This window comes from Lissotriton vulgaris, chromosome 4_1 (genome assembly GCF_964263255.1).
Source record: "Lissotriton vulgaris chromosome 4_1, aLisVul1.2, whole genome shotgun sequence".
In the NCBI taxonomy this organism is placed as follows: Eukaryota; Metazoa; Chordata; class Amphibia; order Caudata; family Salamandridae; genus Lissotriton; species Lissotriton vulgaris.
In genome coordinates this window covers 1903512796-1903540383 of record NC_141691.1, presented here as the reverse complement: position 1 = coordinate 1903540383, position 27588 = coordinate 1903512796, and positions in this window count along the sequence as shown.

The following is a 27588-nucleotide window of genomic DNA, read 5'->3' as shown; positions in this document are numbered from 1 at the left end:
TAAGCAAGCTATTGCCCAGAGTTGCAGAGTGGGACTCCATGATTGGAATAGGCACCGAGGAGAGAATTATCAGATCCGTGGAATTTTGAGCCCAAGACCTGCCGAGGCGGGGAATTGAGCCCTTGTCCCGGGCTAGACCTCTGCATCAGGGTCTGCCGCTCTAATCATTGAGCCACACTTCTCCACAAGGACAAAGAAGCAGGATGAACAAATTCATACTGTAAGTACACATGAGTTTGCAATGAGGAATCAAAGATAAACGTGTTATCCGGAGATGTAAAGGAAGTGGCCCATTGTATCCAACGTGGATGCAAAGCTTTAGAATTTGGTACACTGGCTTTTGTCACCACCTGAAGGGCAGGATATGGTGTAACAACCAACATGCGTTTCCCCTGTGACAGCGCTCTTTCTTTTAGAATCGCCATCTGCACTGCAGTCAAAACTTTTTCCACAGAAGAAAAGCGCATTTCAGCTGAAGTGTACAAGTGTGACTTGAGCAATAGGGATTGTGTCTACTTCATTAAATGTCAAGTACATGAAACACACATCGCCCGGCACAATTCTAATTACCAGGTTTGTGTGGTTATAACGTGTCACTAAGTATTTATATTCAAGAATATCAGACTGCAAAGATTGCAGTATCGCTGAATGTTCTGGCAGCCAGCAAGTTTGGTAAAAGTAAGTTATTTCAAGGCATATAGCAGCTTGATGCGCTGGGCATAATTGGGAATATAAGTACGCCAGAAATTCAAAAATCCCAGTAAATATTGTAGTTTTTTCAGAGTTGTCCGAGCGCGCAACAGTGCACACTTCTCCAGGAAGTGAGGAGCTAAACCTCGACTTTCATTGTTGAGCTCATAGCCCAGAAACAACACTATGTACCCTGCAATGTGTGATTTCGCAAAGTTAAATTTGTAACCGAAGTCCACAAAGATGACAATGATGCAGTGAATGCGATACAGATGCGGCCATAATTAGTCGTCTGTGAGAACAAATATCATCAACATACTAGTAAGCATCAGGGTCGATGCTCTCCAACAGAGAGCCAGCACGTGCGGCAAAGACCCATGGCTAATCTTTCGAACTGTTTTGTTTGCCGCCAGAAGTAAACGCTGTCCATTGACTACTAATAGAGAATAGGTTATGACTGACAATCCCATTGGTAATGTCAAGTGTGGTCTTAAACCTTTTCCTCATGAGGCTATCAACTAGGGCTGAACTGTGGGTATTCTGCTACGCACACATCCGACAATGAGAGTTCAAATGCTGGTAATAAAAAACTAGGAGGTACGACCCATCAGGTTTGGTTACAGTGAAAAGAGGATTATTCAAGGGTGACACACGTGTTTCAATTACACCTTGATATTCCAATTGTTCAAGGATTTCTGCAACTGGAGCTTTCGCTTCTCGCCGCATGGGATATTGGGGTTGCGGCTGTGGCATAGACTGCAATGGAATCTCATGTCGGGGTGAAAGTTTATCCCATTTGACTTGGGTACGGTACAAAGCCGGTGCAAGCACCTGAGCCCACTCTTCTGCAAAATTCTGTGCCTGCTCCTTTGGCCCTGTGTGTGCGAAACCAGGGAGGATGACCTCCTCCCCTCTCGGAGCAGCCAAAACGAAAGGCGGGGGCCAGTCCGCCTCCGCTAACAAAATGTCATATGTAGAGGTCAGGTTTTCCCAAAAAATCCCTTTTATTTTACGTTGTATGTCACCCTCAATCAAAAGGACTATGTCATCTAGTCTGTCAGGGGGAGCCACTCTAGTGTCATCAGTCTCTACTGTGATGAACGTGTCAGTTGCTGTCGCCTTCTGATACCGACACAGTGCTTGCCGCACTACTGTAACCTCAGCTCCAATGTCTAGCAGCGTTAGCGCCCATGTCAGGTTCCGAAGCTGTGTTCTCACAATCAGTGGCATACCTTGCGCTTAAAGCAGCAACTTTCTTTTTCTGAAACTGATAGCGTTGACATTGAAAGTTGACCTGCTTGCCTTTACCTTCAGCCGGGCGGGGCTGCTCACGTCCTTACGGGGTACCCTGGCCTCTGCCGCGTTCTTCTCCACCGGTTTTTGAGACCGGTGTTTCCTGCAAAGAACATTGATCAGGAACCTGAAATCTATCAGTAGACTTAATTCTCGCCTGGTTCGGGCAAATCATATGTGCGCTCAGTAGTCACAGGTATTAGTGACGCATGACATGACCCTTGTTTCTGTTTTGGAAAATTTGGACGGTCATCTTTATTAGACTTTGCCGTCTGAGTTTGCGGTTGAGCTGCTGTTTTAGCAAAAGGATTAACACCCAAACTATTGCGGCCAATGGTTTTATACGCCTCTGCAATAATTTTTGGCAACTGCTGGGGTTTATCGCTTCAGGGACAGCTCGCAATGCATTGGACACCTGGAAGTTAACCGCATCTTCCTATTAGCAAGGATGAGATCGGAAACTATGTCAAACACTCCGACAAGTCTCATTCCCAACTCGACAGCCACCTCCAGACAATGTTGATCCTGAACACGCTTTATCACAGAGGGTAGGACAGTCATTGACGGTGTGCCAAAGCACTTCACATAGGCTGCCGCAAATGCTTCACCCCAGGTCTCACAATCAGTCGCCTCAGGCACCAAGCCTTTCTGCAAACTAATGGTTAGAATCCTGTGTTTCTCCACGGGAGTCGTATTATGAAATACTGCTTCCAGGTGGTAAAATTTCTCGGCAAGCCAAAAAGGCATTCCGTCCTTATCCTGGGGTGCTTGCCCATAACCGAATTAACTATGACAGGACTGATTTGTATCCCGGCCAGTCCAACTGGTTGCCCCCACCTGTATTTTGCGTGAAACGTATTTCACTAAAGCTCTATGGACCCCTACAATGGAGGCATAGAGTAAACAGAATCAGCTATAGGGACAGCTTGATAACATGGATGCGGTATGAACCCGCCAAGACTGGCCAAGTCGCTTCAGGAATAGACAAGGGATCTAACCGAACCATAGGTATGGTGTGGGGAAGGGCGCTATTGAACCAAACTTGATGCTGTCAAGCAGAAAGCGGAATCTCCTGTGTCCTATATGGTGCATAAGCCGCAGTCACCACTGTGTGAGTGTACTTATGGAGTGTACCATCATCTGCATTCTCAGCAGGAAACGTAACTCAAGAGTAGAAAAGCGCAAATGGGAACGCTGCATCATCACTAACCACAAAGAGCACCGGCATACCATCAGCGGTTACCCCGTACTGCGTCAAATGATTCCGGAGTGGTACGTGACTGTGCTGAGCAATATCAATATCACCCATAAGGACACAGTACAGAAAAAAATAATCTATATGAATTGTAGCACAAAAAGGGTATTAATTCAAACGCGAACCATTTTATAAATCTCAAGCTTGAACGAACCTATAACACATTTGTATAGGTAGGTTAATCCGTCACTTCAATTATCCAGAAACAGTAGTGAGGGTATTGTGGACCAATATAAGCACTAATCGAGCATCTTGAATTTAAGACCAAACGGTAGGTGTGCAATGTTGCAGGGATTCTGCTCATGCACAGAACTATGCAGAGGAAACCAGGACCTAAGTGAACTGTGGTGTACCAAAAAACTCACCTCAGTACCAGTGGTGCCTTTCTTAAAACCTCTTCTGCTCGTAGATTGCAAATGGATAGTGATCTACGAGCAGGAACCACTAAACACCAGGGATGCCTGATGCCACTGGAGGGCATTATCTTTTATCTTCGGGATTGTTTTTTCTCCTTGCGGCTGTTGCGGGGATTATGCGCATGCACAGAAATATGCACAGGAAACCAGGACCTCAGTGAAATGTGGCATACCAAAAAAATCACCTCAGTACCCAGAACCCCAAACTTACTAGCATCAGTGTCTCATTAGCTCTCCGTCTGTCGTAAATATTTAATTTACCATCTTAATTTCTATGCAGGTAAGTACTTAATCAATAATAACTCAATCGGAAAGAAAGAAAACAGAGTCTGTGGTGTTAGAGTTCTTAGGGGTTTTATTCCTTAAAAAGGAATCGTTCCGGAACTGGATATCATGTTCCTGCAACCACACAGGGTTCAGGAAGGGATAGAGCAATGTTTTATTGACAATACATAGCTTATATACTCAATTTACATCATAGAAAGCAATATAGTAGGCGTAAAAGCTGAGAAAAGACAAGATAACAGCATCCACGTGTTACTAGTACGTAATCAGAAGGCGTGGACTAGGCGTAACTGGAGGTGTGCTCTAGAAACGTCACAGGTAGGTGTCACATGTGGGTGGCACTTAAACAGAAATGTTGCAATGTCAGCAGAAATCGGAGGCTTGGATGCGCGCGCAGCTGCATGACGTGTGATTGGCGTGAAACTGGAGGGTGCAGGGGGCTTGACATTTACACTGACGGAAAGAGACAGAAGTCTGGCATGTCAGATCAACTTGTGCTTCTATCATATCTGATATCTGATGTTTTAGGAACTGAGCTATCTGGGCGGAAAGGTCTCTGGGGCAGAAGCTATTCTATACTGACTATGAGTGCGTGTATAAGCGCCTGAGTGTCTGCATGAGAAGCGTGGGGGCATGGGCCTTCCATGGGAGCATGGTAACAGAGGCTATGAATTACTTGCACGGAGACAGGCCGGCCCTTCGGCTCTGCAGCTGGGGAATGTTTACTGAAACTAGTAGGCAGGAATGTATTTTCGGGGAGCGGAACGGATAACTCGAAGGTTGTAGTCAGTCTTGGCAGGCAGCAGGCTAAGCTAAGCGTGGTGGGCCGGGCTGGAAGTAAGGCAGAGTTCACAGGTACGGGGGCAGCCTGGGCTGAGGCTTTCAGAGTCAGAAGGAAGAAAGAGGCTCGATGGCAGAAATTCAGGGCCTACTTTGTCAGAGCTGAAAAACATGTAAAGTACACTACAAAAAGACGTTGGCATAGCATACTTAGGAACGGACTATCCAACCCATTCAGGGTGGGTCTGAAAGAGGACATGTTAACGTTGGACGCAAATGTATTTGCGTCTTCATAGCTGGCACAGGAGGGAAGTTACATGCACTTTAACTCGTACATGGAGACGGTGGGGTACACGGTAGGGAACATAACTTGACCAAAAATTTATATTTCCTCATTCCCTCCTTGTTCCCTACGGACCCTTCATGATATATCGATCATCATGAATTGATCAGTCTGTTCTTGTAACATAATTTGTTCGTCTCTCTTCCGTTGTCTGTTTGAGAGAAAACTGGAATGTTCAATGCACGATGTGGCACACAGTCCACATATCGCCGGCCCACACTGTAGGCACAGGCAGCAACTGAATACTATGACAAGGCCAACGCCTAGGAAGGATAGGATCTTCCATCCCCAAGCGGACAACGTTGTCCAGAACCAACCGGACCAAGTCCAGGTGCCTGGATTCTGATGTATTAAACTTGCAATTTTGTGAAGACGTGTAATAGCTTTGTATACAGATGGCGCGTTTTCTGGAATGAAAACACAGCAACTTGACCCGATGACCTTACAGGCTCCACCTCTATCTGCCAAGATGACGTCAATAACAAGACGATTCTGAAGGACAACAACCCGCATGGCAGATTGCTCCTCTGTTAGGTTACCTAAGGCGGAGGCAGTTTCATGTACTACTGCTTCAAGGGTTCTAGTTAATTTACGTATTAATTTACTGTTTTGGACGGGGCCTAAAAAGAAAAAGAATCCCTTATTAAAATCGGTGTATTGTTCCCATGCCGTTTCTGTATAGTCGACAAGCGGGAGATCTCTTCGGAGTCTATTCTTTACTAGATTTGTGTTTCTGTGATAATCAGGAGGGGCTAGAAAAACAGGTGGCAGAAGGAATGCAATATAACAGGTACCATCCCAATCTGGAGGTAAACGTATGTATGCGGTATGACCACAAACAAAATAAGAATGACGGGTAGCTTTAAAGGATGATTTACCATGATCACTGAATTCGACTACAGTAGTACATTTACTATGACCTAAGTATACTGAACCTTTCTTCCTGACACATAATTCACCAGTGACTGGTAATACTGACATAGCGGGCAGAACTGGTGCAGCTTCGGATTCAACAGTAAGAATCATAAGGTTAATTGTGTAATTGCTTAATCCATATACTTCATTTTCTAGATCAGTTCCTATTCTAATAGGGAGTCCCTCCTTATCAGGGTAACAGACGTCGAGCAGGACTAAGTTCAGGTTTCCCCAAACCCAGCTCTCGTCGAAAACAGCAATATCAGGATCTAAGGAATTAATTATTTTAAACCATGCACCACAGGAGCCGTTGTGAGTGAACGGGTACGGAAAGAGGGGCAGAGCTCCCTTGTAATTCTGGTAGGGAGGGAGTCGGCCACATATCCAGCAGTTTGTAGCGTTATTAGTCTGATGGGAGTGATGTAACATACTAATGAATGTGTTGTTGCGCAGCGCAAGTCTGTAAGAAAGTTCATGTGGAGGTAACTTACTAAAAGAATGTTCAGCAGAAACATTGTAAGCAGATTGTTCACGCTTGAAAATAGGGCAATAGATAGATGTTTTAGGAACTGAGCTATCTGGGCGGAAAGGTCTCTGGGGCAGAAGCTATTCTATACTGACTATGAGTGCGTGTATAAGCGCCTGAGTGTCTGCATGAGAAGCGTGGGGGCATGGGCCTTCCATGGGAGCATGGTAACAGAGGCTATGAATTACTTGCACGGAGACAGGCCGGCCCTTCGGCTCTGCAGCTGGGGAATGTTTACTGAAACTAGTAGGCAGGAATGTATTTTCGGGGAGCGGAACAGATAACTCGAAGGTTGTAGTCAGTCTTGGCAGGCAGCAGGCTAAGCTAAGCGTGGTGGGCCGCGCTGGAAGTAAGGCAGAGTTCACAGGTACGGGGGCAGCCTGGGCTGAGGCTTTCAGAGTCAGAAGGAAGAAAGAGGCTCGATGGCAGAAATTCAGGGCCTACTTTGTCAGAGCTGAAAAACATGTAAAGTACACTACAAAAAGACGTTGGCATAGCATACTTAGGAACGGACTATCCAACCCATTCAGGGTGGGTCTGAAAGAGGACATGTTAACGTTGGACGCAAATGTATTTGCGTCTTCATAGCTGGCACAGGAGGGAAGTTACATGCACTTTAACTCGTACATGGAGACGGTGGGGTACACGGTAGGGAACATAACTTGACCAAAAATGTATATTTCCTCACGTCCTACAGCGAAGCTACAAATGATTGGACAACCCAGAACACACGACTTAGGGTACACTCAGGAATGGTGGGAATCAAGAACAGTCTTTCGTTTTTATTCTCATAGCAGTCCACAGCGTGAGTAATCAGAGACACGGAAAAGTTTAAAATGTTTCTTTTTAATGAAATGCTCTAAGATACAGAATTTTGTCTAACATAGGCGGGCATATGATTAGAAATAAAACAGTCATCATTGTTACAATTACATAAAACACAAAGGGAGAAATCATGTTACAATGATAGTGGAAACAGGTCATATAGCGCCTTGTGAACCTCCCTCCCCTGCTTGGAACTAGGTTTCATAATATTAGAAGTTCTCTTAGGCTTGAATGGAGAACCCCATACCTCCAAGATCAGCAGAGGTGAATCACATCTCAGGATCATCAAAGCTCTCTGCCTCGGGAAAGGTTTTTTCTCCAAGTTCCCAAATCATGCATGCAGTGCAATATTAAAGGCACCTGAATTTCAGTTGGTTGCAGCTGTGTGCGTGTTGTGTCTAGAGGGTGGGTCGATCAACCTGAATAACAGCATACATTGTTATTATGACCTTGAAGGCTTTTGCACACAGTGTATAGACTAAGGTCGCGGTGTAAGCCTAGGGATGTGAAAAACAGACCGTTGTCATGCGAAGAAAATCAAGCAGTTTAACTTACAACAACAGTTACATGTAGTGTTGTGTGCAAAAGCTGCAAAGTGTCAAAATGGCGTTTAAACTTCTGATACGCTTGTGCTAACATAGCAATGTGTGCAAGCAGAACCCTATCTTCACTACAGGGCTTGTGCCCAAAATGAGGTTAGTGCACAAACTAAGCTTGTAATCCTACTGGTCTACTCACAATGTTTGAGTAACACTCATCTTCACATCATACATAAGCAGAGTTTGTTTTTGTTACTGCAGTGGTTACTGCATTTCAATGATAATTTAGCAGCATTGATGTGGGATCTTCCAGACCATGACAGGTTGTTCATAATCCGGCCTGTTTTTGAACATTTGTCTGTCAGGTTTCCAGGGATTTATACTTCTGATAAGAATGTATCCATTGACAAGCCCTTGATCCTGTACAAAGGGCGGCTGCTTTTCCTGGAGTACATTGCGAGCAAAAGAAAAAAGCAAAAAAAAGCTTACTAGTGCCAACACAGACACCCTTGGGCGATGGAGCAAGGGTGCCTGTGTTGCAGTGGTGAATAACTGCAGTGCAGGCAGCCTTACTCCATGGTGCAAGGGTGTCTGTGTTGCAGAGATCTTTAAAGGTCATTTACTCCTTCTATGTGTGCTGAAGAATAGAAAACATATAAAGAGCAACGACGGGGGGAAATTAAAGTAGTTATCCTCGGTGCACCAATTTAACGACTTCTATTCAGTGGCTTTCGTTTTTGTGGCTGCCTCAGATTTATACATCCTTGTAAATCTGGGGCAGTGTCAAAAAGCAATGGGTGTTGCGATGGAATGCCCACAGCAACGCCCATTGTATGCCCCTTTCGCACAGATACCTGCATGAATGGGTACAATATTTACAAACCGGCATTAGGCCACACAGAGTGGCTTAATGCCACTTTGTAAATATGGAGCAAGTCATTGCACCACCAGAGCGTCCTAAAATGTGAGGCTCTGTGGCACAATGCTCTTGTAAATTTGCCCCAGAGCCTACAATGTATATTAGGCCGCTTGGTTACTTGGACAGTCTCATTGCGGTAAACAAATTACAACTTTGCATTGTGAGGAGAAACTGGTCGCACCTACACTTACAAAAGTACTCCTAGACAAAGCCAACACTGCAAAACGGGTCGCTTAGTTCCTTAGATGGTCCGTAGAGGTAAATTGATTACTATGGAAAAGCACACCTTTGCCGACTGAGATGGGACTCAATACGGACGTGTCTAAGTTGTGTGTGAGGCCCTTTCCTGTTGTGGCCACTAGGCATACCCATATAATTATGGGAGACTTGGGGGTGGGGGGTGGGCGGGGAACTGGATAATAGGAAATGATAATTTAGCAGCATTGCTGTGGGATCTTCCAGACCATGACAGGTTGTTCATAATCCGGCCCGTAGCTACCCACAGATTTGAGTAGTTTCCCTCCCAAAAATGTGTGTTTTTAGTCAAAGTTTGTAAGGACTATTGACTGAGAAAACCCAGGGAGAGCCACACAGGTCACCCCACTTTGAATTCCTCTAGGTGTCTAGTTTTAAAAAACAAGTACGCTTGCTAGGTTTCCCTAAATTTCCCCTGAGCTAGAGCCCAAAATCCACACCTACCAAAACTGTAAAAAAAGGGTTCGTTTTCCATGAAAAAATGTGATGTGTCCATGTGGCGTTTTGGATAGTTTCATGTCACAGACACTAGAATTAGTCACACAACTGAGTTATCATTTTTATCAGGAGATGTTGTGAAAAGCTGTGTGGTAGGAAATGTGTGGCACACATTTCAGTACTTTTCTTCACAGAAATATGAGGAAAAGATGTGGTTTTCTTCAAAGTTTGAGATTTGTAACAGCTTCTTGGTAAGAAAACCACGCAGGGTACCCCACCCAATATTTCTCTAAAGGTCTATTTTTTCAAAAATGTGCAAAGTTGCCAGGTTTCCCTGGGGGCCAGCTGAATTAGGATCCAAATACACACTACCTGCATTACAAATAAAGAGTCAGTTTTCAGGGGGGAAATGTAATGTTTCCATGTTTCTTTATGGCTCATTTATTGTCATCGGCACTAGACCTACCCACACAAGTGAGCTACAATTTTTATTGAAAGAGATGTGGGAACATAAAATAGTAGTAGAAACATACAGAAGTACGTCTGGTATATATGTGAAGAAAGGAAAACCTCTCAGAAGAACGTTATCTGGTGGAGAATGAGAAAAGAGGTTATTTGTACATCTCTGAATAAATCACTTCCTTTTATCCATACCACAGTTTTGTTGGGGAAACCTTATGCCCACTGTCATGGATGGTACAATAGGCAATTTCTGAGGTCATCTGTATATTGCACCACAACTGAATTGCATGGCAATCTCAAATGCTCTAGATCTTTCTTCAGAATATGACTGAAAAATTACAGACTTTCTGTATACCTTGTGGGATCCTAACCACATGGGAACTTAATTCAAAAATGTAAATGCAAAAAGGAATTGGCTGTCCTCATATAATGGAATTGAGAAAAATGTGTGGCTAAAGTCGATAACTTTATAGCATTCTGCATCTGATGGGATATGAAACAAAATTACTGCTAGATTCGTTACATGGGATGACAACTTTATTTCTCTTACGCGAATCTCGCACAATTCCCCATTTCACAGGAGAATGATATGAACAAGCAGTGTTTATTTTCATCATTACAATACTCATATTCATACTATCATTGCTAACAATTCCTTCCCCGCGTCTTTGCATCTGCACGATTCAGTTTTGTTGTGGGGTCAACAGTGTCCATGCACGTACGAAGTCCGTATCCTTTGGTGGAATAATAGTACGCCTCAAATTGCCTACACCAAACTTATTCAGAGCTGGTACGACAGCGCCCTTGCCCTGCCATCCATCAAGACCTAATATTGGGTTTCCCAGTTAATTGTACTTAACCATTGGATGCACCGACCAGTGGTTTCTAATGTATTTTATTTTTGCATAGTTAATTAAAAACCGTTGCAATAATACCATTACAAAATTCCTAAAACATCCGTGTTTAAAACCAATAAAAAATCTGAAGAGAGAAAATTCATTACATATAAAATCACAGTTCAGCTGTGCTAATTAGAGAAAGTTGTTGAATCGCTGGATGCTGTAATGTGCATCTCTCAGATTTTCCTTACTCCAGCCCTGCTTGCCCATTTGTCGCCTCTTTCAAATGGACTCTGCTTGTTACAAGATTTGTCCCTCTGCTGCTGGTAGGCATCCTTGATAAGGTTCCGCTAAGTCCTTTTACCCGTCTGCTGGTCAGCTTGTGGCGGCAGGCTTTGTAAAACATTTTTCAGTATTTTTGGCATTTTTTGTTCAGCCACTGTCTGAAAGTTTACCAATCTGCAGTTTAGTTGGATATTTGTTGGGTTTAAGCAGGCCAGCACTGCTTGCCTTCTGGTGCGGATGCCTTTCTGTTTAAGGGGTTCTTTAAGGAACTGTTGCCATGCATGGTGCACTTCTTCGCATAAGCAGATTAAATGAAGAATGTAGCCATTGTTGATGTTACACAACCTGCAAGTATTTTGTCCTTTTGTCCTCAGCCATTGTGGTAGATGCTGGGTGCATGGAAGAATCCCCAGTCCGTACCTTAAAAAGTTCATTTTTATTGCTCTGGGATAGCCCTGATTAAAGTATGGTTATGGGATGAGTGATTTGTAGGAGTTGAGGGTCATCCAGGCATGAGATCTTTTCGAGAAGCTCGCCTTGTCCTCCAATAAGAAGATTCATTTTATGTTTTTCCAGACTAGTTTTTTGAAGTTGGGGTGGCCGAGTTACGCATCCCAAAGATCAGAGAGTTTGGTGGATTCAATGGCTAACTGACCAGTAGATGACACAGCATATCAAATGGTTAGACATAATTTGCTTCCAGGGACGTACTAGAGGGCACTCTACGGGGGGTCGAAATTACAGCCCAAATTTTCTCCGACCTCCACGAGGGTCTCAGTCTGGCATAAGGCAAATTTGGCGCTGGGAGAGAAGGGCAAACATCACGCAGGTGACCCCATTACTTGACTCATTTCGCCTGAATGTAGTCTGGCGGCAACCTGGATTTGATAAATGGGACTTGATAGGCTTGTCTAGGGTGGGCGACTTGTGGGTGAAGGGTAATGTGGTGTCTTTCAGTGATTTGCAACAACAGTACCAACTGAGTGATGGAGAGACATTTCAATATCTGCAGTTGCGGAGTGTGTTGACTGAGGTTCTCCCTAGAGGTGAGGACCTGCCGGCGTCTTCCCCTTTGGAAGACAGAATATTAGATGATTATCTCCCCAAGAAGGCCATATCTCTCACATACCGTAAGATTCTCAATAACTCACCCAACCCCCTCGATAAAATCCATGCAAAGTGGTGCTCTGATGTGAGTAAGATAACAGAAGAGTGGAGGGAAGCTCTGGCATTGCCCCGGGAGGTTGCAATTCGCTCCCGCTTTAAATTGGTTCAACTTAAATTGCTGCATAGGCCTAATATACGGGCTCTGTGCTGGTAAAGATGGGTCTTCGAGTTTCTCCACTCTGTCCCCGTGGTTGTGGTCAGATCAGCACATGTCTACACCAATGGTGGGATTGCCCAGCTCTCCAGGGCTATTGGGTAGAAGTCATTGCTGTAATGTCTCAAACTTGTTGTAAAGTAGTGGAAGCCACTCTGAAACTGTGCCTCTTGAACATCTGGGTCGCCACTGATTTATCTAGGCCAAAGAGCATATGGGTCGCCTTGGGTTGCATGGTTGGGAAACACAATATTGCTAGAGCTTGGAAGGGAGGGGTTGCTTTGATGTGTGAATCCGACATGGATTGGTGCATGGAAGCTGAGCGAGTGGTGTATGAAAGAAGAAGATGCCCGGGTAAATGGATGAAAATTTGGACCCCCAGGAACAAGAGCAGAGGCTGGCTTTGTGCTCCTTTTATGGATACCTCTCCGTTTAATGCCAATGATGAGACATTGTAATTGTATGCCAAAATACTATCTATGAATAAGTACCTTTTAATCGGGTTCCACTCTACTGCACCTTTGAGACTGCTTTGCATTATTTGGGTCGACAACTTTTCATTTATTGAACACTGTGCGTTTCAGATGATCGTTTATTTTGCATTTGGTTGTTTATTGTAATATCTTTTGATTTGTTTTTCTTCACAATAAAAAGACTTATAATAAAAAAGAGTGCCCATGCACAAAAGCTTCCATTTTTCAAGTTCATGTTTAAACTTGATATCTTTTTAGCCAGTGACTTTTTACATGCTTTGGACATACATGATAACGCACTCAGAAAGTGTTCTGCTTGCAAGCATATTTCTTTGCAATAATGTTATCACTACCTTTGTACACTCTTTTCAAGGCTACAAGAACAGCGAGCATTCTGTCCTTGCATTTTGTGGTCCATTTGGAGCCAGCTCTGAATCGGAAAGACAAACACACACACATCAACATTGCTCCTCTGACAGTGCAAATGGAACCAGGCTTTAATCATATAACCGGCAATCTGAAACAAAATCCTCAGAGGAGCACTTCCATGGATTATCCTGGATGTTCACCTGTGGCTGAGTACCAGCCCTGATGACTTCCATCTCTATCCTTCAAATGATGGTGGCCAGCCTGTTCTACACCAGACTGGCTTCCTGATAAATCACACACAGGTAATGGGGAATTAGTTTTCTCCAAGCGATCTGGCAGAACGCATTCTCACTATTCCATCTATATGATAGGTAGTGTTTGATAGGAGTATTATTATGATGTATATTTTTTTTAACCAATGAATTATTCATAGTTTTCACCATTCTTGTAATGCTGGTAACAATGCTTTATTTCCTTCTGTTCATAATTGCAGCACGTGTATTTTACACAAGAATCCAATGGCTTCAATAAATGTTTGAAATGCCAATTTGTGTATTTCTTTTGTCCCCATGTGGCATGCAAGAGGGAACAACGAAAGTGTACATCTGTTTCCCCGATTTCCTTTGGGGGAATTGGAGCGATCATGTTCTGAGGTTGCAGACACCATCCGGTACTCTGTCAGATTTAGGAGTCCAGATGAAACACTGTGAGCTAGCCAGGTATTGGCTCAATATATTCTGATTATATGTGTAGAGTCAGGCCCCATATTTTAACGTATACATTGTCCAAACACACAGTCCTACTTAATTAGTAGAAACTGCACAACAGTTTCCAGTTGCTGTACCAGTCATTTGAATCCATCTGGTTCCGAGATCCTTTTTCATATTACTTTGTCTGAGCAATCTTCAGATTCTCCTTTCTCTTTTTCAGCTTTGCATCAAAGTAATCACTACTTAATTTAGCCAGTTTCAAGATCTCATCAATACTCTTTGTCTTTCAACACAATTCACTCTGTTGTATATGAATATGAAGCTCTACTCCCAAGCTATGACAAAAGAAGTAAAAAAGCCACTGACACCCTCTTTTTCTGAAACTCTGCGTACACCTCTCATAGAAAGCATAGACATACTTCTTAGACTTTTGTGAAGTTCTCAAAATCTTTACCCAATTACTATCTTTTTCAAGCACTCTTTTTTCCGACACTTGATTGCCTGTCTGTATTTAGTAGGTAGCTCCTCAGAAGGAATATTATTAAGTGGTTCTGCATTTGGCCAAGTAACCACTGCTTTGAACTCTGCCCACTAATACTAGGAACCACAATTTCTAATAATGAATTTAAATCAGTCCACAGCATTTGTGATATGCTCATCAACCTATGCTCCTCTTCATAGCATTTCGCTGACACCTCTCGCAATTTTGGAAAGTTTGTGGTAAAAGCATAACGATCAGCCCTCGTCCAAGGCACATGCTTAAAATTCTCTTCATGTACTTCTCTCAAAAAAACGTCAAAAACATTCCTATCCCAACTGCTGAGGCTCCCATGTCAGGTCTCAAATCAGAACTACTACCAGAACCAGTAACACCCATCCCTGCTACTGGAGCAATAGAGAGCGGAGGTCTAGAATTCAAAAGATCATTAAAGAAATGATTCTCCTCATCAGGAATTATCATTCTGTTTCTTTTTGCCTTTCATCTTGCTTTGGTCCTCAGTTTCTTCAAAGTTAGGAGGATAAGCAGGATAAACATACACTCCATCTATCATGTCGTCCCTCCAGCATTTCTCCTGTGGATCCCACTTCTTTTCTAACCATTGCTTAAATGATCCCTTCATCTGTTTTGACATTTTCTTCCCATCTTTCTCTGTGGCCATTCAGTCCCATTAATTGAATGTCTCAAACTGTGTAGGTCTGGGGATCGGCTTCTTCTGACTCATTGTCTGTCTAAGGAAATCTAACTTTTTAATATCAAAGGTACCCTCTAAAAGAAATTGTAAGTCTTTATTAGAGGAAGTGTAATCATGCCATTCACAAATCCAGGTACAAGCATAGCACCTAATGTCTGTCGCACATCAGTATACAGACGTATACTCATTTGGTACTTCCTTACCCTCTAGGGCAGGCAGGACAGACAATCTAGGTTTTTCAAAACATTAACCATTATTACCATTGAAAAAAAAACTCAAAATCACAAGAAACAAGCTAGCAAACAACAAACAATCCCAGCGTGACTCTGTCAAAAGCCAACCTATCACAGCGCAGCTCTGTCGGCAACCACCCAACATTAGTTTAGCAGAATCATAAACCATAAATACCATTCAATAACTAAAATCTAGATCTGATAAAAATGTAAGGGTTTTATTACAAATGCCTCAAAATCAAACAGTGCAGAATAATGCTATGAAGACTCAAACTGCAAAGTTAAACAGAATAGTCAAAAGTCAATAAATTATTATATATCTCGAATGAGCAGCAAAATCAAACGAAATCAGACAGCATTCATAGAGGAATAAGAAAGGCTTCAAACCAAATGCGGCTAACCCCTAAAACCAAGGGGGTTTTATACACATTTCTTGCACAGAAAATTAGCTAAAAGCACAGATTTAGCATGGCATGATCCCTGTAACATTTATTCTGGCAAATCAAAACAAATGACGCCAGTGGCATTAAATCATATGTTAGCACTATCCCATTTCCTAAGCAAACAGGATGATCCCCAGTGACGCAGTCTTCCAAAGAAGTTTTGAACATAACTTGCAGCATCTAGGAAAAGCTATTCATGAATGTGTGAAATTTACTGCCACGAAACATATCGGAAAAAACCTTGAAAGTTACAACTTTCTTGGTACATTAGAACATTCATTTAATAGGTCTTTGTATTATTATCCATCAAGAAAATGGATTACATTAATTGTCTTTGCTTTTGCAGAGTCTGTGGGGATGTAGATGCACAGAGGGACCTGATCGGAAGGGGTGAATGCAGGAATGAAGTCACTTAGACCGAAACACATCCATTTCAATGAATATGGTATTTCTCTTAAAATGTGGCATGACAAAAACATGTTAATAAGCACAAGTCTAAACCTTCTATTAAACTCGTTTCGACTGCACACATATTACTGTATTATTTAAGTATCAAATCCAACACAAAAACCGGAAATTATTCAATGTTATTTGTCACACAAAAATATGAACCTAAATAAATGACAATAGTATCTCAGTCCTGTCGCTTCTGACCGGTTGCAACCTGTTCTCCTTCTTGAACTCCTCGTCTCGGACTCATTTCCTGGAATGCTTCTTCTTTATTATCAGCTAGTCCTTCATGGTGTTTTCTGCCTCTGGCTTTTCCCTCCTGCCCACTGCAGCCATTCTGAACAGAACGTGTTTCTTTCACGAGGAATGTGTGCGAGGGCATTATGGCTACCAGAGTGCATAATCTATTCCTTCTTGAAGCTAAAAGAAAGCCATCAGAGTTTACCTACCTTCCAGCCCTTGGCACGAAGAAGGTCAACTATCACATGGAGATCATGGCATACAGTTGTCAGTCCAGTCTTGATTCCAAGGTCTGGACTAAAATCTCATTATAGAATGGCTGGTCAAAGATTGGAATCCTCATCACACCTAATGTCCTGACACCAACTTCTGTCAATAAACCCAGTAAACCATGTGCAAATGTGTGGTTGGGCCAATGTTTATCAGTGATTTCAGTTTTTTGTTTTTTAAATGAATGTAGTACTTTTGTGCCCTGTACACTGGTATTATAATGTGTATGTGGGTTCACCAGGTTGCATCTGCCACTGCACACATAATGGGACAGTGTGAGTAATCTGCTTCCTGCCAGGATGACGGAATTTGCAGATCCCATTAATGATGTATGGCGATGGGCAACCTATCCACCTATTAGGTTAAATCTTCTAGTCTGAGTGCTACAGAGTTAGTTCTATTTGCTGTGATTTGTTTTGTTCTCTAAATTAGTCAATGCATCTGTCTTATATGAGAGAGGCAGGAGGCTGAACTGCGATGAGAAAGACATAAGATAACACTGCAGCATCAAGCTCAAAATGACAGTGAAAGATGTATAGACACTCCATCAGGCAGCATTGCTAAATACAAATTAATCATGGCGAGAGCCTGCCTTCACGTTGCATTTATCTTCTAAAAAGCAGGCGAACAATGCTGCAGTTTGCTTTGACATCAAGGATGCGTTTGATTCTTAAGTATTTCAGAGTTCTTTCTTGCACATTGAGAGACTTGTGCTTCCATTACAGATAAAGCTTGAATGGAACGATTTCAGCATGAATAATTAACTATTCCACGAACGCGCACTGGGCCCGAACTATTCTAAGCTCATCCAAAGCTGGTTCCATTACTGACTGGGGAGCTCTTTTCGCTCAGTCTTTCCTGTTCACTGATCGTCGTATGGTGTGGCCGAGTTTGGTCCCTTTCCTTGCATTATTTCCTATTTTATTCACATGCCATTTGCAGATTCAGAATTGGATAGTGTTGTTTGGTGTAAATTACACTTAATTTATGGAAGGCCATTTACTGCTGGAAGCATTAAATGTCCCCCAAATGTCTTTGCATAAGCATTCTTCGATCCTCACGCCTGAAAAATCTACACAAGTCTAAACCTTCTATATGGCCGGGATGCCTGTTACCCCCTCCCAACACAAATCCCCAAGGATGGGAAGACGGACGCAGTTCTGAACTTTTGGAAGGCGGGAGGGAGTCACCCTCCCGGCCGTATTTATTAAAATATGAAACAAAATTAAAACATTAAAATAACGTTTCATATCATGTACAATTTTCATTTATTACATTTCGATGAAGACATGTCTATTGGCTAACCTTAACAAATCTCTAGTACAAAGGTTTTCCTAGCCGAGTCTAACATCCTGCCAATGCATACTTTCTAAATTAAAATTGTACATCCTAGCATTAAGGGCCAACGGCAAGGTCGCAACCGGTGTCAGATCCCTACTACCAAAACTCTCGCCCTCACGGTGTGAGTGGCGGCCGCACCGAGGACTGTACCCTCTGTGCCAACTCCAATTTCCCTTGTCGTGCGGGGCCCTCCATTTAACTCGACGCCATCTTAGAGGTCGTCCGAGGACCCGTGTGAGGTGCCTGTAAGAAGGCAGCGTGGACTCCCCTCCCACCCCACACTGTCTATCACATCCGCCGTCGCGGATATACGGGCCCCAGGAAATTCGTAGGAGGTGCCTATAGCCCCCTCCTCCCCTGGAAGGGGCCTATGGCCGTCTTCCCCTAGGCGACCCATACTTAGTGGGTGCGGCCTCCCCGTGGGAGGGGCCAATGGCCACCTCCCCCCGGGCGCTCCCATCCATATTGGGTGGCGCCCCTATCTAGGGACCTTGAAATTACTGCTCACCGATCATGACCTTACCGCCCGACCAAAAAATAAATACGACATTTGATTACCTACGAAGGAGAAAATTATGCTGTTTAATTGCAATATTTGTCAATATTACGAAAAAACAGTACATTCAGACATTCATCATATCACTAACTGGACCTTCATATCCTGCTAAACAAAGGGAAGAAGATGTTATCAAGAAGAGAATTCCTTTATTGCAGTACTAGCATTGCTATAAGGGGCTGGTGGGTGGGTCAAAATTGCTCCTTGTTCCGTCGAGGGCTCACATGCAACGAGTGGGTGCAGCTTCCAAGCACAGGAACAAGAGGATGCTTCTTCGGATTCCCGCTCTCTTTATCCGTCTTCGGGAGGGCGTGAACCCTCTGCTGGTACGCCTCCTGTGCGTGGCCATCGGTGTAGGTGTCTAGGACAACCCCTCTTGGGAGGGAAGAAGGCGCGCCCCGGCTACGCCGCTTCGGGCATACCAGCCGTGACAGGCCCCCCGCCCAAAATGGTTTCCTGGGGGGATCCGGGCCCCCAACCATACGTTCGGCGGGACCGAGTGGTCGCCCCTTTCCATATGGCCGGGATGCCTGTTACCCCCTCCCAACACAAATCCCCAAGGATGGGAAGACGGACGCAGTTCTGAACTTTTGGAAGGCGGGAGGGAGTCACCCTCCCGGCCGTATTTATTAAAATATGAAACAAAATTAAAACATTAAAATAACGTTTCATATCATGTACAATTTTCATTTATTACATTTCGATGAAGACATGTCTATTGGCTAACCTTAACAAATCTCTAGTACAAAGGTTTTCCTAGCCGAGTCTAACATCCTGCCAATGCATACTTTCTAAATTAAAATTGTACATCCTAGCATTAAGGGCCAACGGCAAGGTCGCAACCGGTGTCAGATCCCTACTACCAAAACTCTCGCCCTCACGGTGTGAGTGGCGGCCGCACCGAGGACTGTACCCTCTGTGCCAACTCCAATTTCCCTTGTCGTGCGGGGCCCCCCATTTAACTCGACGCCATCTTAGAGGTCGTCCGAGAACCCGTGTGAGGTGCCTGTAAGAAGGCAGCGTGGACTCCCCTCCCACCCCACACTGTCTATCACATCCGCCGTCGCGGATATCCGGGCCCCAGGAAATTCGTAGGAGGTGCATATAGCCCCCTCCTCCCCTGGAAGGGGCCTATGGCCGTCTTCCCCTAGGCGACCCATACTTAGTGGGTGCGGCCTCCCCGTGGGAGGGGCCAATGGCCACCTCCCTCCGGGCGCTCCCATCCATATTGGGTGGCGCCCCTCTCTAGGGACCTTGAAATTACTGCTCACCGATCATGACCTTACCGCCACAGGCCGGATAGTTGACCGGCTATCCGGCCCCCCCACACTCCTCCTAAAGGTCATGCTTCCTCAAACCCCTTAGCCAAGCTATGAAGTCTCCTATGAGTAAAACATTTCCCTCCCGGGACAAGTGAACCCCATCCTCTAGATACATGTGATCCCCCCGAATGCATCCATGCGGAATACTGTGCAACTGCGCTGAGCGAAACAACCTACCCAGTTTGTTGTTGACCTTTTTTACCGAATGGTTCAGAGCTGACACCGAGAGGCCCCCCCGCCACACCTTCCTGGGAATCATGTGGGACCATGCTATCGTGCACCCCGGGATCCTTCTCGCAAGCCAACTAACAGTAGACAAAACTCGCTCGAGTAGTACTCGTCTCCCGAGTGTCACCATGTCATTGCCCCCCAGGTGTACTATGATTACAGATGGCGGTGACCTCTGCCGCCCTAAGAGTTCCTCGAAAAAAGATTCAAACTGGTCAATACAGAGCCCGCCCCTTCCGTGGAAGGTCACTCTGCACCCGTATTCCCCAGCTGCGTGAGTCGCGTCACCTGCTTTGAATACGTCCCCGGCCCGCCTCACGTATGAGTGGCCCACGACCCACACCACTCTCTCCTCAGCCGGTGATCTCTGACCGCTGGTCCCCTGGTGCCTGGTCGACTGAAAATTCCGCCCCGCATAGTATGCTCGCGAAACTGTAAATCAAACAGAAGACAAGAAGCGTGAGTGCATGTAACTTGACTTCACAACATGCGCAATCGCACGTATCTTTTAAAACAATTCGAGGACCATCGTCCTAACTGTTTCACCTCTTCAGCACTCTGACCCCTGGCTGTAGCCTCCGTAGCAGCCCCAATCCTAAAGGAGTGGGTCCCAAAATCGCCCGGGTCCATGCCCGCTGCTGCGATCGCCAGTGCTAACACCCTCTGAAACTGAAACCTCGTCAGTGGGGTGGCATCAATGTGTCTCAGCAGGCTCCCCCCCCACGTATCCGCCCGTCGTGCCAAATATTCTTCAACACACCTTACCGGGCACATGGGGGACCCTCGTATGCGCTGGACAACAATACTGTCACCCATAGCCCTTTGGTCAGTCTTGGATTTGGCTATAGTGACTACCATTGAATCACCCCTAATCAGGATGTGATCCCGACAAAGGCCTCCCCCCACATCTTTCTTATTCTTTGCAACCAGTTCGCTCACCCGCATAGCCCCGTGGAATGCTAATGGGAAAGCGGCCTGGAACAGAACTGTCTCGAAATGGGAGGAACATGTCCTAGGTAGAGCCGACATGAGCAGGGACAACCTTTCTAACCCAATCGGGCGCCTCTCGTCTACTGATCGACCTTCCATGCGTTGCCAGCCACGAAGGGCTTTTCTCACCACAAAGGACGAGGTCGGGTCCTTGATACCATGTGCCTGCGCCATGAATGAAATGGCGGCCCGGTGCCTATTGGCCGTCGCTACTGATCGGTCTTCCCTGTGTAATGCTACAAGAAACCTTATGAAGCAATCCTCTTGACCCCATGTGTCCTCCCCTGCCGGACCCAAAAATGCACAATAGGAACGAAACGCTCCTTCGTATGCCTTCCTTGTCCTGGGAGCTAAGCTTGCTGCCACGAGGTCTTGTAATCCGGGGCACCGAGTAACCAGAGTGCTTCGGGAAATGGTGCCGCCGTTAGGTCCGCGGAAGGTAGATACCCCCTGAAAGCCTGCATGTGTGAACGAGAGAGTGCATCAGCAGCCTGATTCAATACACCCGGCACATGTTTCGCCCTGAACTGCACATTCAGTCTCATGCAAAGTAGTACAATTTCCTTCAGTAATCTCAACAGCCATTTGCAGCGTGCTGCCTGATTATTTATACATTCAACGACAGTCATATTGTCGGACCAAAATACCACAGAGCGATCTCTGAACTCTGCCGGCCATGCCATCAGAGCCACCAAAATGGGGAATAACTCGAGGAACCCAATGTTACCTGTGAGACCGCTGGTGTGCCACCACGTCGGCCATGTTTGCGCCGACCATCGATTACCAAAGATGGCGCCAAATCCCACGCTCCCTGCCGAGTCGGTCCACAACCCCAGTTCGTCCGAAGACGCTGGCGGTTTGATCCACACCACTCGACCGTTGAAATCCGCCAGAAATGCCAACCATATGCGCATGTCCTGGCGAACCTCTGCGGACAGTCTCGTGCGGTGGTGTCCTTCCTTGAGACCAACCATTGCTTGTGCTATGGAGCGTGAAAAGGGGCGGGCCATTGGAATTACTCTTAGGGCAAAGTTAAGCTGACCAATTGCTTGTTGTAACTGGTGGAGTGTAACTTTCTCCTTGCTCAGGCACAGTTCGAGGGAAGCCCTGAATTTCGCTACTTTCCCCACTGGCAAACGGAAACATCCCTCCACAGAATCGAGCTCAATTCCAAGAAACTCGAGTGAAGTGGATGGTCCAACCGTCTTACCTGGTGCCAATGGCACTCCAAATCCCTTCATGAGGGAGCAAAAATCCTGCAGCGCCCGCGCACTGTTTGTGTCGCCGGCTGCCCCCAAGAACAAAAAATCATCCAAGTCATGCATAACATGGTTTTGGCCAGTGGCTCTGATAAATGCCCATTCCAAAAAACAGCTGAATTTCTCAAAATAAGCACAAGAGATGGAGCAACCCATTGGCATACATCTATCCATGTAATAACATCCTTGGAACACAAAGCCTAACAAACGCTGATCCTGTGGGTGTACCGGGAGCAACCGGAACGCCGACTCGATATCTGACTTTGCCATCAGCGCTCCGGGCCCCAGGCGATTCAACATAGTGATGGCATCATCAAAAGATGCGTACCGCACCGAACAAACTCCCGGGTCAATCGCATCGTTCACCGAGAGAACCCTTGGAGCGGACAAGTTATGGATCAACCTAAATTCCCCCGGGTCCTTCTTGGGAACCACTCCTAACGGGGAACAGATGAAATCCGTTACTGGCGGGTGCCCATATGGGCCAGCAACCCGGCCAAGGGCAACCTCTTTTGTAATTTTCCCCTCCACACCTGCTGGATTATGCTGAGCCGACAGTTGGTTCCTACAAAGTGGCTCCCCCCGAAAATCCCCCGCCGGGATGCGGAAGCCATATAGGAAACCATTCCTCAACACCCCGGCGGAGACATGATCAGGGTATTCGTTTAGCCAAGGGATCATTGCCATGATATCAACGGGGGTAGGGAGCGGTACAAAATGGCCCCCTTCAATCTTGTTTGGACCCTCCGCTACCCGCCGACCCACTATTCCTGGATCTGCAAGAACTCTCGGGGTGTGATGAGTTCCCGCACCCCACACATGCATGTCTGAATCTACATGTCCCTTGTGGCCTGCTGCAATTGCCCCTGTTAAAATTCCAACACACCCCTTTCTTATCCCCCTTCCCACCAGTCCTCGCTTGGCGGTCGCCACCGGGGCCCGCTCGAAAGGGCACCGAGGCCTGGTACCGGGGGGGCTCCGACCCATTACCACCGGGCGAGGACGACTTCGTCGCGCCCGGCAGTAGCTGCTTCTGCCAAGAAATTGAGTCGAGACAATCCCACGTCAGAGATAAATCGTGCTCCTTAGCCTTACGGAACTTCATATCGTACCCCATCCATTCATTGCCTTCATACGTTTCATATAAATCCAGTATGCGTGTTTGATAGCAAGACAATTCAGACAGAATCTCGGGTCTCCGTTCCCCCATGATTGCAGTAAACATTGCAAAGGCCTTGGCCCAATTTGTGATTGTCTCCTCCACCCTGAATCCCGCCATTTTTGCTCGCCATACACTCGGGTGCCACAAATCTTTCTGTGTCTTAATATACTCCATTTCGTGATGGTCAGTCAACAGGGAAAACATATTTACATATTTATCAGCCCATATCAATTCTTTCGTGGCCAATGGTATATGTTGGACCACCTTTTCCCGTCTTGAGGGCAACGATCCCTCCCCCGCCATTGGCAATGCCTGCTTACCCGGGTTAATCGTCGTTCCCGTCGATTTCTCCGCGCTTGGTGCCGGTCCATCCGAGGTCACCTGTGGGGGGACAAGAGGGAGATTCGCCTTTGCGGCAGCTCTAGACTGCCGTAACTGCTGCATTAGTAACCTGGCCTCTTCGGCCGTGTCTTCCGGCGCCGTAGCACCCCCTGACTTTTTGCCGATCCATGCGGCCAGCTGAGCGGCTAATTCCGGAGGCATATCCTCCTCGTTGGCGGGCGTAACAACAACCGGGATCGGTTGACCCGCGTCCGGGATTGGTACCGGAGTCTCGACCGGACTGGCCGGGGTCGCCGGGGGAACCTCGGGAACCGGGACCTCCCCCCCTGCCACCCTATTCCTAACCCGCTTCCCCCTACCCTCGGGGACAACCTTCGGCAATGCCGGGCCTATTACCTTCTTCGGTCTACCCGGGTTGTTCATCGCAGCCATCTGCTTCTTCATGTTCGCCATATCTCTTACCAGCATGCGAAGCATCTGGTCGGTTCCGGACTTCTTTACTGCCTTCTTGCCAGGCATTATTATCGAGTGTCCGATCTACGTTGATCAACACGGTCCTGAACCCTGAGCCTCGAAATCACTGAAAGAGAAACACAAGAATTACAAGTTCTCAAAATTGCTCCTTGTTCCGTCGAGGGCTCACGTGCAACGAGTGGGTGCAGCTTCCAAGCACAGGAACAAGAGGATGCTTCTTCGGATTCCCGCTCTCTTTATCCGTCTTCGGGAGGGCGTGAACCTTCTGCTGGTACGCCTCCTGGGCGTGGCCATCGGTGTAGGTGTCTAGGACAACCCCTCTTGGGCGGGAAGAAGGCGCGCCCCGGCTACGCCGCTTCGGGCATACCAGCCGTGACACGCCCCCCGCCCAAAATGGTTTCCCGGGGGGATCCGGGCCCCCAACCATACGTTCGGGGGGACCGAGTGGTCGCCCCTTTCCATTAAACTCGTTTCAACTGCACACATATTACTGTATTATTTAAGTATCAAATCCAACACAAAAACCTGAAATTATTCAATGTTCTTTGTCACACAAAAATATGAACCTAAATAATTGTCAGGTTTCGCCTACTCGCACCATAAAGAACAAACACTCATAAAGTGTGCTCCAGTCCAAAGGAGTGAACGGATGCTTAGTACTAAGAAAAGTGCTTATTAGGAACAGAACACGTGACAAATGAAGTGTAAGATAAAAACGAACATTAGAAACAAGGGATCCCTCAAAGAACTGGAACAATACACCCGCAAATCAATGCACTGCCAAACTCTTGACCACCTCTAATGACTCTACAGCCTCAAAGGTGCAAACACACAACTGCACAAGCCCTAATGCTACCAAGCACCCTACTGATGAGAACCTGCAAGAAATGCGTAGCTCCACTGCATGCAAATCCAAGTGGCACACACTATCAAGCACAACAACAGGAGAAGGATGGCCCACTGGAACTGGAAAGGAAGCTTGAGCAATGGACAACATTATCACCATATCAACGGAGAACATCTGCGGAGCTTTAGCCTGACAAGAACCTCTGCACTCGGGTACTTTCGGCTAGGCCCAGACTACAAAAATACCATATACACATGTATACACCTCATAATCAACTTGCTACCCCTCAATCAGCCCAACTTGGTAGCATATAGATGTCATGCGCACTAGGAAACTAGTGGTTCTGGGCAGACTTTGAAGAGGAAGTACGTAATATTATGTGAGGTGTTAAAGTGAGGTTAATGTGAGGTATGATGTAATGCGCAGTGTGTGAATGTATGCTGAGGAATAAAGTGAGGCTTGCTAGCACCTGCTGTGTGGAGCACTTTATTTGCAAGCTCCAGTGTTGGGGGAGATCCTACAAACATCAAGATCTAAAAAAACACAGAGTGTGTTGTGTCAATCAAGATAGCGTTTTTACACCCACAGTTCCCGCCAGAAAGTCACCAAGGATGCCACTAGTATATCACAATGGTTTTCTGCAAGGCACCACGAAAAGTGACAGGCACATCCAAATCCCAATGTGCCATGACATTACCTCCCCTCACAACCTACAGTGTTGTAAACCTGTTTCCAAATACGTTTACTCCACTCTTCCTAATCTATAAAACTAAAGATGTATTCCACAGCCCCACACAGAGGCCAGTCAGTTCCAGGCCTCTTATACAACTGCCTTACAATACAATACATACCATTCTTCATGATCAGGTGAGAACATGGAAGTATGAACCCACACAGTTCCCGTAGGATTGTGGAAGTATAAACACTCCATATAGCACACGGAAGACATGATAAACACAGAAAACCAATGCTTTCTTACCATAGGAGCCAGCAATTGTACACACCTTGCCATCATAAAGCTACAAAGATGTTCCTTCGTCTACTACTATACTATACTATTTACCTATTTACACAAAATACAGGGGTAGCAGGACATACACACTGAATTACAGGATACCTGCTCAGCAACTGCGTCTCCAACCTGGAGATGCTTCACTTGATATTATAAACGCCAAGTATAGAGTAGTGAGTATACAATTTGCGTTCCTTCGAACTTAAGGATTTGTTTTCATTTATTTATTTTCTCTCAAATATCCACACTTGTTTTCTTACACAGAACTTTCAGTAAGGGACTCATACCTATATGAACCCTGGTAAGCCGCTTTCAATGCATTCATTGCAACTAATGCTAATGCTGTAACACTTTGGGCACTGTTGTGCTTGGGGTATGTTTATTATTCTAGCCACATAGGGTGTCTAGCATTCTTCTAAGTCGGGCATGTGGTATGTTGCTGTGTATAACTTGGTTTTAGTTTCTATCCTTTGAGAACTTGCTCTGATCACCATCCTTTAAGGATCTTGTTTATCTTATCACATACTTTTGGTAAAACATGGCATTGTATGGTGTTATATGGGGATTTCTACAAGTGGTGGTGGAGAATTTTCTATTACATCAATATAATATAAAAGATTCTAATGGATAATACGAGGTAATTATATCTTCTATGATTTGAATATATGTTTTCCAGACCTGAGGAAATCTGAGCATTAATTGTACATATGATGAACCACGTGTTGACCGGAGACCTACGGACCTGGAGCATGGAGAAACCAATAAACTACCATTAAAGCCTCAACTTAAGATATTGACTTTGCAATGGATATTCTGAATATTGAAGGGGTCTGGGGTATTATGACATATTTACCTAGTTTTATGTGGTTGTATATGGTACAGCAGTAAAAAGGGGGAAGGGTAAGACCAGCACGTTATTCAATAAACAGAATAGGTACCTAAGAATGTGTAAGAGAGAAGAGAAAAGGCTTAGCAAAGAAAGGAGGCAGATGTTTGTGGTCCCACCTTACTCTGGTCACACCACAATCCAGGTCGTCTATTTGGCAGTTTTCTCACTTTTGTCTCTCAGATCAACAAAGCTACTGCCATGTATTTCTTTTCCTTAGTTACGTTCTTACACAATGATTGCTGCTTTAATGCAATCTAGGTAGTGGCGGAGTCCCACCTGGATATTAGAATTTTCCATGCTTTGAGTTTTCAGAATGTCTTCCCAAAACCACTCTAACTCTCTAAACTTTTGCAGCCAGACATTAACATCCTAAAGGAGATAGTTCCACCGATGTATTGA